This window comes from Cygnus atratus, chromosome 2 (genome assembly GCF_013377495.2).
Source record: "Cygnus atratus isolate AKBS03 ecotype Queensland, Australia chromosome 2, CAtr_DNAZoo_HiC_assembly, whole genome shotgun sequence".
Lineage (NCBI taxonomy): Eukaryota > Metazoa > Chordata > Aves > Anseriformes > Anatidae > Cygnus > Cygnus atratus.
This window is the reverse complement of record NC_066363.1, coordinates 36370473-36382028: the sequence shown is the minus strand read 5'-3', so window position 1 is coordinate 36382028 and position 11556 is coordinate 36370473.

Here is an 11556-nt window from a genome sequence, read left to right as displayed (position 1 = left end):
CCCAGTCTCATCTGATGCTAAAAAGGGATTTCAGAATCAGTCAGACTAGGAAAATACACAGCAAGGTGAAACGTGATTCATGAGCTCATCCCACATTTAGAGAACAGGAAATATAAAAGAGTCAAGAAGTCTCTGAAAAAATGCAAAGTAAAAGTGGAAAGATCAAAAAGGAAACCACAAGAGGGCAGATAGACTACATAATGGGTGATGAAATGATTAAATGCAGAAGGGAAAGAAGGGAAGGTGTCCTATCTCTTAAGAAAAACCTCACTTGGGGAAACAAGTATTTTATGCAGAAGACTCTAAGTTAAGGGCATGAGGAGAATTCTACTTGTTCCACTTAAAGACTGGAATTTTTAGTAGCTGAACAGTTATATCAATGGTTATGGAGATTTGGAGATCCTCCAGCTATCCAAGGGAACGACTGACAGACACACACACCTTTGTTCCCACACACTTCAGCCTCTCTGTAGGCACTGGCAAGCAAAGTGACAATTAAATCCTTGGTCTTGTGACAGAGACACTTAAATACTCACCAGGGCTGAAATCAGAGCTCAGATGGCAGGCCAAGTCTGTATTCACACACAGGAACCTCACCGTTCGTAAGAAAACTTGTTGTGAAAGGGATTACTTGCGGGAAGGAGACATACCTGGCTGGCACCATGTGCTGACAGAGACTTCATTTATGGGCACCACCATGGTCTTCTTGAAGGCCATCTTAAAACACCCTTAATTCAGTGGGGTTTGCATTTACTTATATCTACTCCACTCTTAGAGGGTTAGTCATCCAGAGTAGTGGAAGCATTTAGCATCATTTTGCTTTCTTTAAAGTGCTTGAGCTCTGGACACCAGGCCCTCCCGTATTTTGAACTCTTGAGGGGACATTCAGTTCTGGGGCACTCTGCAGAAGGGAGCACACCAGCTCCTACTGTTGCTTTGCTCAGCGAAATAGCCCTGACCTGCTGCTTTCCTGCTAAGGCAATCTGGTCATTCTGAAGCTTTCTTAAAAAGGAAATTGTGCCAAATTGGTACTCTGATGTGGAGAACAGAGAGCAAGTTCAATTTATAACCTGAAAGATGTCAGCAGATGTGTGCTTAGCTGTTTCCAGGGTCCTTGATTAGAAAAGCCTAAAACCAGCATCTGCTATTTCTACCAAAGGCAGACTGTTCATGTTCATCTTTCATTAAATGTGGCTATGTTCTCTACATTAAAACATTACAAAAACTCCCAATCACATTTTCTACCTGCTATGTAATTTATTGTAAATGTATTTGAGCAATCTGTAAAACTTCTGATTTCAAAGGTTCCCATTTTTTTATTGTTCATTCTACTGTCCTTTGTATTCTCTTATTCTTACTACCCTTTTTATCTTAAATACATACATTAAAGAAGAAACACATGCCTATGCTAAAGATTCAGTCCAAGTCCTGCTTTAATTCATTAGTTTGCCACTGACTTCAGAGGGAAGGGATCCCATTCCAAAAGAGAAAACAATGTTTAAAAAAAAAAAAAAAGCTTTTAGATTAAAACCCACATCACTTGACATCAGTTCACATTGCTACAAAAGTGATAATGTAAAGGTAATGTTCTCTCAACTATACAACTATTTTCAGTATGGCACAGTTTATGGTAGCAACTGTGCTAACACCAAAATCTGCAGACAAACTATTTGGAAGGGGCTTGTACTAGGTGTAAAAATGGGAAGTATCCTTATCATAATGTGGCATCTCTTGTATAAAGAGATCTAAAAATGAGATTGTAAACACTGGAAGAGCAGTGTAAGGCTGAATTTTTCCCTGTTTTACAAGGAAAAAAAAATCATTCAAGCTCATTTTATTAGTTATATAATACTTTAATTGTCAAATTTGACACAGTATTTCAGAAGATAATTCAGCTTAGTCCCTTGTAAAATGATGTTTACACAATGTATTTGCAATCTCACATACAAAAACACAGAACCAGAGGAACGAAGGCTTTACATTACTGGAGATGGGACCTGAGTCACTTTGGCTCTCAGTGGCTTGTACCAATCTAGCCTTTTGAACCAGTCACTAGCCCACAACTATCTCATGACCCCTGTAAAAATGAGCTTGTCGTTAGCTCAGTTGCTAGTGAGTATCTGACAAAAATACCACCATACCTTAGGTTTTTATTGTTAAGCTTCAGGTTAGCACTTCAACCTGAGAAACAGCCTCAGCAGGTGAGATATGAGAGAGATTCATGGGGCAAAACAGAAAATCCCGCACTGCTGATTTCCATTCATATTATCCATGCCACAGGATCTGGAACGTCAGGGGATATCACTGTGGCACGTCTGATGGGACTGATGAAAAAAGTAGGTTAAATTATTTGTATATATTTCAGGGTAATGGAGGACCTAAGGAGTCTGAGGTAGTTTGGATGGGATGTTGCTCCTCACACCTTGCTATCACAGATCCTTTTCGTGCAGCAACAGAGTCTTCAGCAATCCCAGCACCGCACTATGCTCCCACACAGAGCACTTTCTGAATACAAAGGATCTACAGAGATCTCTCTCTCTAAAGCAGTATAGAAAAAAAAAACATCACAACTTCGTATCGTCCATTCAAAAGGATGAGGGGAAAGGAAAGCTGCGGTAAGGACTGGCGTGTGGTCACTTCTTAGCTGATAATAATTTAGTTCAGGAAATGAACTACGATTTGTATCCAGACCAAGTTATAGGATATCTGTAGGGTAGCAAATATAGTTTACCAACTGGATAGCTACATTGGGTACCTTTTTCTTCCTTTTTTCTTGTAGGGCTGTGACAAACAAGTTTATACAAAACACTAATACTCTGTTTCAAGTTTCTGCTTTCAGTTGTTCATAATTTTGCTGCAGTCAAAACAATGTTAATTAAGTTAAGTTGCCTGTGTAATAAATACTAAAAATGTCAGAATTAACTCTGACTCTCTATGTATAGCAGAAAACAGGCTATCACATAGTATTTTTTCGGTAATTCATTTATTGCATAAGGCAAACAATAAGCTACTCTCTTTAAGTCACTGGACTGGCTCCAGGAGATCTGTTTCTTTCCCTGATTCTGCCACAAAGATGTTATACAGGATATCATCACCAAGGTGCTTTTCTATGTTTTAGTCAAAGGACCACCTAAGCCTCTTGAAAAAAAAAAAAATCCTAGGATCATCCATGATTGTTTCACTTTACATCTAAGTTAAAACAAAACACTCAGAGTTTGTTTTCAGCCATATTGCTTGCTTTGTTGTATGTACAGGAATACGGATGAATAATTTTTTGCAATAGTTCGTCAGACCACAAGTTAAAAGCATGAATTGACTTGTTGCCTTAATTTTGACATTTACTGAATGAAGCAAACTTGATTTTAAGAGCTTAACATTTAAATGTGTTTTCTGGTTGTTTGTTCTGTTTTGTTTTTGTATGTCATCAAGGGTTTTGCCTACAAGGTTGGTAGATGGCTGGGCTTGGCCCCAAGATGCTGTCTCATTAACTGCTTCACCTCTGAACAATCATAACAACCATTTCCCCTAAATTCTTATATAAAGATAGAACCAGTTTAGCTTTATGCAGTATGGTAATTATTCATGGACAGGTATTTTCAAAGAAAAACACTGCTTTTCTATTGTTTCCTATAATTTCCTATATTTCCTACCATCCTCTCCCTTCCCTTCCCTTCCTTTCCTTTCCACCTGATACAACTAAAGAAGACTTTTTCCCAAGCAGAGGTGAGATAGGAATGCAGGACTGTGACTCTGCATTGTCTCTGGCTTCAAGACTCCCTGAAGTGCCTCATACACGAGGTGAAGAAATCTTGGTTTGGGGCCAGATTGCATACCTTGAACCACTGATCACAGAAAATCCTTCCATCTCAGGGAGTTTTCTTAGTACAAAGGAAGCATCCATGCGAGATCCTGCTGAGATAATGATTGTTACACAATTTGTAGCACATCCCCTTATACATGTACACCTCAGGCTCCACACAACTTCTTCACAAAAGCGCTTGGGTAGTGTTCACAGGATGCACCACATTTTCCTTCACCATCAATGAATTTCCCTGTGAATTAAGGCAACTATTTTGCCTGTAGGAACAATCCAATTTTATATTTAATATACAAAGCTATGGTAAATTATACCTTTACCTGCATGCCTATCAGAAAACTAAGGCATTTGAAAGTGTACCTTATAACAACTTCGCCCAGTGTTAAAAACTCTTTTTCTACTACTGTGTATCTTATGAAAGAATTTCCTCAGACATTAAAAAACCATACAAAACACACCATGCTTCTTAAAAGTTTGTGAATTTTTCCTTACATTGAGTTGTGAAACAAGGTGAAAATTGGAATCGAAAAGCATGAACTCTCATTTCACACAGCTTATACTTGTGATGTGTGAATAAACATAAAAATAAGATGATGTAGTGTTTTCCCATGACTCTAAAGGAGATTCTAGCAGTACTAGAGTCAGAAATTAATTAAATTTATTTCTATGATTGTATTTTTTGAGTGTAACTAGGTAGGCAATTATTCCATAGAAGCTTTCTGGTTAGGTTTCTGTTTTTTTATGTAACCTTCCTTTTTAAAGTTACAGTGAGGCATACACTGAGTAATGTACCATATAATGAATACTGAGTATACTATCTAGTTGAGCTTATAATTTTACTATTTTATAAGTAATTTTATATCCTGCATAGGCAACACATCCCTTTAAAGAAAAGCATGGCACACCCAGTTGTACAAACCATTTACATAAGACAGAAATATTTGTAGGTGGTCTTGGTTTGGTTGTGTATCCATGAGGTGGACTTTATAAACAGAAAAAGGCAAAGCTTGATTTAATAAACTTGCATTTCATGACAGCAATGCAGAGAGAATAAAGTTAGCATTTACTTGTGGATGTTATGCGTTAGTACTGCAAATGAGGTATAATTTACTAATCTGAGTCAAGCCTACGCTATTCATTTGATGCTTCCTGTTCCTTCTAGGAGATTTGATAGTTGAAGAAGCCAAAACAAGAGAATTAACACAAGAAGTTTTGAACTCTCTGGCATATTCAGCAGAGAGCCAACAGTTCTGCAGAAGTTAAACTGTTCCCATAAAAGTTTCAGGCATGCTGTTAAAGCAAACAGTATAGGAAGATTAGTGCAACAGCTGTCCTGTAAATATATAGAAGACAGTATTTTCCAGGGATTTGGTATCTTCACCAACGCTTGTCCAGATGGACTTAAGCCCACAGAAGTCATTTGTGACAGTAATTTTTTTTTTCTTTTTTTGCTCTCTGGCACGTTTATTTATTCATCCAGAAAGCAGCAACTCCCTGCTTTCTTTGAGAAATCCTTGCAATAATAGTTGCTCCTGTGTCACATACTGTTTTGTTTCCAACACTGAAAATGTTTAAGTTGTCTCACATGCTTAGATGACACCAGACCATTTTTGTCATCTATTCTTTTCACCTATCTTGCAGCAAAAACAGACTATTTTCTTCAGCACTAAAGCTGCAGTCTTTTGACAGTGAAGATGAAATTTCCTATATGCAGTTAATTTGCAAATCCATGAAACAGTAATTAAAATTTCACAGAAAATGTGTGGACCAGCGTTTATTTGCAAAACCTTAGGCACAAAAATGGAGCCACAATGGGCCCCCACAAGTCCAGCCCCTAAGATCTTAAGAGTTGAAAATGTGTCCTAGAGCACAGACTGAAAGCTTCTGTGGGCCTTGAATGCTCTGAACAAGTTATACAGCCTATTTACAGTAAATTGTAGTTTTTGCTTCAGTCATATTGTCATTCCTAGAAGAAAAAATAAGGAAGATAAAATGTATTGGTCTATGAAATTCAGCATAGCCTCTTGACAAATACTGAAGATTGATAGGGCATTACTCAATATATTTATAGTCCAGTTTCCATATTAGAGAAGATCATTCAGAGGTGCATATGCCACAAGAAATAGTTTTACTTCTTTAGAAAACCTGACAGGATTTTAGTTTTAACTGGAACTTGCAATGAAAATATAAAAGGCAGGGATCTATGCTTGAAAAATATTCAAACTGATTTTCTTAGGCCATATAGCACTCTGAACTCCCATGGTTTCCAGGGGCTACAAGCATGAACAACACTTAAGGAATGTGAAGTATACTGAATGTACTATTTCAGCAGACATCTGAAATAAAATTCCATAGGCCAGCTTTTCCACTGGAAGGAAAAAAAGATTTTCTGAGGGAGAACTGTACTTCATGAAAGAACCCTTTCCCCTAGTAACTTAAAGGTCACCAACACCTGTCTCAGTAACAGATTAGTAGATATCAGTTCAGCAATTGCAACTCCTAACCAGAATTTTAAAAATAACAGTCCCACGTTATATGTTGTAAACTACTGTTAGTGATTTTTCCTGGGTCAGTTTTATTGTATAGAAAGAATCATAGTTTTCTTTTCTTTTTCTCTCTTCTCTATTTTAAAAAGCTTAAAAAAAAAAATCTTTCAGGAAAAGATGGTGTATAGAACCGCCTGATTATTCAGGCTTAGAATTTGGTCAGAGAAAAATGTAATCCATCATTAAAAGCACAAAATCACAGAATAACTGAGATTGGAAGGGGCCAAGAGCAGACCTGAGTGGAGTACGTTGCTTGTGGCCTCGTCCAGCCAAGTTCTAGCTGTCTCCAAGGATGGATGCTCCTCAGCCTCTCTGTGCACTTGTTCTAGTATTTGACCGCCTTCATGGGGAAAAACATTTTCCCAATATCTAATCGTCATTTCCCATGTTTCAATTTCTGTCTGCTGTCTCTTTTCCTGTCACCATACTCTTCTGAGAAGAGTTGGTCTCTCTATTCTTTGTATCCACCCCTTGGGTGGTGTTTGAGAGCAATAAGATCCCCTCTTAGCTTTCCAGGCTGAAGAAAGTCTCTCCTTTTACATCACACGCTCCAGTCCCTGGTCATGTTGGTGGCCCTGCACTGGACCCACTAATGTATGTCATGTCCTTACAATGGAGAGTCCAAAACTCAAATGTAACAAACAAAAGCTACTACATATTCTATACATGTGCTACACATACATATGCACATACATATATAAAAACATATGTATATATACAGGAAAGGAAAAAATGCATTGTATTCCAAAGTATTTTGATTAGACCTTCATTTTTACACCCCCATTAATTCTATGCAATTATCATCACCGGGAAATTTAAATTTAAGGAAAAATAATTTTCATTTAAATAAATGATTGTATCTGAGGAAAAAAAAAAAGCAGGTGTCTGTGGGTCTTAAGCTGTATACAAATAGTATTATGGGTGAAAAATCATGCACACTCTAGTTGCTTTTCCCAGCTGAAGGTGAAAAGGTGAAAGCCAAACTTTGAAAATTATTTTAAAAACCATTAAGTGTTTGGGAAATTAGCATTAACCACACCATTATTCCAGAACACACACAGTGAATGTTCATACAGTCACCACACATAACAAATGAAACCAAAAAACCACCAACGTTCAGTAATGTGGGCTGGCAGGGACAAGCTAGAGCATTCCCCTGCAGAGAGAAGGCCCTTTCTGAAGTTCTCTTTCTTCTAAGATAGGATGGCTTCTTGCCTTTGCCAGCTGCAGATGAGGTCTGTCCAAAGAGCTTGTTTTCAATTCTGTGGTTAATGTCCTTCCAAGAATTATTATCCTGACTGTGAGGGGCAACTCTTTTCTTAAGTGATATAAATTACCTTGTGTAAAAAGTGGTGAGGACAGTCTTATTCTGGTTCAAGCTAGGCTTATTTCAGTCTGAGTTACATCAACTGCTTTAACCAAAGGAGACCAAACCATTTCTAATGCAAATAAGTTGCCTCTGCAGAGGTTTGTAACCTCTGTAGAAGCCTAAGCAGAGCAGTTTGGAGTGGATACAATACAGTAGGCTAAATCATGTAAGACTTTACATAGATGAATAAAAATTGAACTGGTCGAGGTGGACGTTATGGAGTAAATCTCCATTTTGCTCCCATTTACTTTCTTTCTTTTTTTTTCTTTTTTCTATTAACATTCAGAATCAGAATACTCTTAACACTGCCTTTATGAAAAAGTCAAGAGACTTCCAGAGATTTTATTTGTAGAGATATTTGTTCCTTTTTGTTTATCATCTATGCATCACTTCCATATATTTAAATGGTGCCAAAATAATAACACAGAGTAATAATAATAACATTATATTAAATAATTATATTATTAATTATAATATGTAAAATTATATATAAATTATTGTTTATTATATGAATATATATTATATATTATAATATATAATTATATTAATAATTATATTAAATAATAACACAGTATTTGCAGAGATGTTTGAGATGGTAATGTAAGTATTTTCTAGAGTGAAAACTGGATTCTGCATATTTTCTATCTTTTTAAAATTTATTTCTCTAAATCCTTTTTCTATTTCAGGTCGAACCAGTAATCTAGCCTTCATTCACTTTTGAAAGAAAAGATTTCTGAAACATACTGCACCTTGCTTGGGTACTTATTAATGCCTGTTGTTGTTCAGTGATTATACAAAGATTGTTTGTACAAAGAAGTTGCATTGGCTTGAGTTAAATGTTTTTAGGTCAATGCAAATTCCTGGTTGGAAACTAGTAGACAATCTTAATCTTTAGCTATATAAACTTTAAATACTTTACTGGAAAAAAAAAAAACATCAACACAAAAACTTGTGCTAAAAAAATAATAATAAAAACTTTAAGAAGTTGCATTTCTGAATAAATCAGGCCTGGCAAATTCCCTCCACCTAGTTTTACTTTCAGGGAAGGAAGCCTCACATTTGGAAGGAAGTACCTCTTCCCACTACTAAAGCTGTACAGCTGTAACCAATTGCTTCATGAGCATGCAACCTGATTGCTTTCTTTTGTTTGAGAAGGAATTGAAAGAAACACTTTCAGCTGTAGGTGAACTAAATTCCTCTTTATAGAGATTTAGAATTTTTTTCTTCTTGTTTAAAAGGTTTTAGGATCTTGCTGAAGGAATTTTTTGATCAGTGAAATTAATAATAGGTACTCAAAAGTACAATGACTAAGGTGTGTTTTGTCTGTATTTGGCAACATACAAGCCTAATTCAAAATATATTTGCAATATTTTATATGGATTTATTCACATTTACATATTTTATAAGTTCTACCTCTACTCTTTTTCCTGTATAGAACCACTGCATCATTGTTTTCAATTTCTCCTAGCCTCTGGCATTATCGAGGCCTTCTAATAGGATTATTTCTTGACTCTCCAGTTAGTGCTGTGAGAAGGAGCAAGGTACTGTTCTGCAACCCAGAATTATAAACTATGATCCCCTCTCCCTGTTAGGTTAAATGGCAGCTTTACCCTTGGAGCACCACTAAACAAATAAGCAGACCTACCAAAACATTATCACAAATAATGTAAGCATGCATGTGTGTGTATATATATATATATGCATATATACATATATATATATACACACTAAATATACACACACACACACACACACAGAGTATAAAAAACTGACTTGGTGAACAATTTCCAGAATCCCATAGCTCAAATCCCTGCTCAAATGACATTTAGCTCCTACAGGCAAGGAAGAAAATGTAGTCCTGAAATATAATAGGCTTGGTCTACTTTTTTTTTAAAAAAAAAAAAAAAAAGAGAGAGAGAGGATCCAGTGACCCAGTGCCCTAAAGAAGACTGGCTTGTCATTGTCTCAACTCTTTCATTGCACCATTCTCAACATACCTTTGATTCAGGGACCTGAGGGAAACCTTGTGTTACTTGTAATGAGTCCAAAGAAAATAACTAAGAAAAAGCATTGCTTTTGTCTGTGTCTCTATTAAAAAGGACCTGCAAGCAGAAAAAAACTTGACAACAACTGCTCTAAGCAGTTGGGTATCAACTCAACCATCAACTATTTCAGCAAAGTAGAACTCGGGTCATTTATGGTTTTACAGATCACAGCTAACAGCTAAAACTGAGTCCAGAAACCAGAAGCCAGACAATTCAAACCATAAGAAAGATTTCTAATGTAGCTAGGAAAGAGACACTCCTCAATAAGCAAACCACTGATATTTCCTATAGTGGCTTCAAACTCTGAGATGAAATTTCACAATGGAGTAGTCTAGGGGAAAATGACCAGCGTGTGTGGCAGATTACAGAACCACACTAACCTACTGACTTACAACACCCTTGCAATCTTCTTTGTACAAGCTGTCTGCTCCCCTTTGCACTGGGCCCTCTGTCCCATGGTCTCACATCTTAAGATGGAATGAGATTGCCCAAAATAAATATGTAGTCTTGCCATCCTTAAACAGGCAGCTTCTATCTCTGCTGAAAGGAAAGAATTAGCAGTTAGGTGTCTAACGGGGTAGTCCAACCCCTTGAAAACAATAAAACAGAAATCATCATCATCTCTTCTAGTTGTTATACCACCTGGTTCTTGCCATGACGAAGTCACAACTGCTTGTCCTTATCCATCCTGGTCACTTCCTTCTGCTGCTAGGGAGTACAAAAGATACTGAATGTGTACTCTCTGTGACCACATATGTGTATTAAATGAAGGGAAACAAGCAGGTACTGTACAGAACTCATTGAGGAAACAAGTTTTAGCCATTGGAAATACTCAGCAAGGCAAGTATGCCACCAGCCAAAGGATACCTCAATTTTCATTAGCAAAGACGACGAAACCATTTTGCAATCCAAGTCAGTGAGAGGCTTGGCACGATCTCAATCACCTCCAGGAGGAGATACCAGTGTATTCCTACTATTCCTGCTAATAATTAGCAGAATTATTAGTAACCAGTAGGGAAATTGTGTGCTTTTCAAGTGAAGTTCAGAGTTTATGGCCCTTAAAGAAGTTTCTGCCATCACTATGGACCTAACACTTTCCCATACACTTCCAGCAGCAAAAAGAAGATGAGTCTCAAGCATAAGAGGGCATTAGAAGTGTTCCCAAAACTTCTGTTATTTGACTGAAAAATTCTGGTAGTGAGGATGTGGCCCTCTTAGCACTTCTACTCCTCCCCTGCAAATGAATAGTTCTGACAGAATTGAACATCGCTCACAGAGGCATCTTTATGGCAGTGAAGAATATTCAAACAATTTTGATGAGCAATACCACTCTGGACTAACTTAACCTGTCCAGCAAAATCAAATGTGCTGATTATGATTATGCAGATGCTGTGGTGAAAGCATTAACTTCCCCCTTTCCTAAGCATGAGAAGTCTGGCCTGATGATTCCAGAAATAGATCTAGCCTAGAGCTCTCTACGAGACAGACCTCTCACCTGAAAATAGCCTGCTCAAGTAAAAGTCTACTTTGTAAAATGAAAACAGGCACTGGAAACATGGTTAATAATTACAGCAGTTTTCAAGGATAAATAATCCTTTGATTCATTAAGGTCCTTAAAACTCACTATGATGTCAACTGCTCCCACCTGGAATTTGAACAGTGGTGAGTAAAAGAAGGGGTATTTTCTTCCACTTGATCCATCTGTCTTCATCTCCTGTGGACCGAAGAGCAGCCCTCCATTCTGGTTTTGATTTGTCCTAGCCTATAAAGGTGACACAC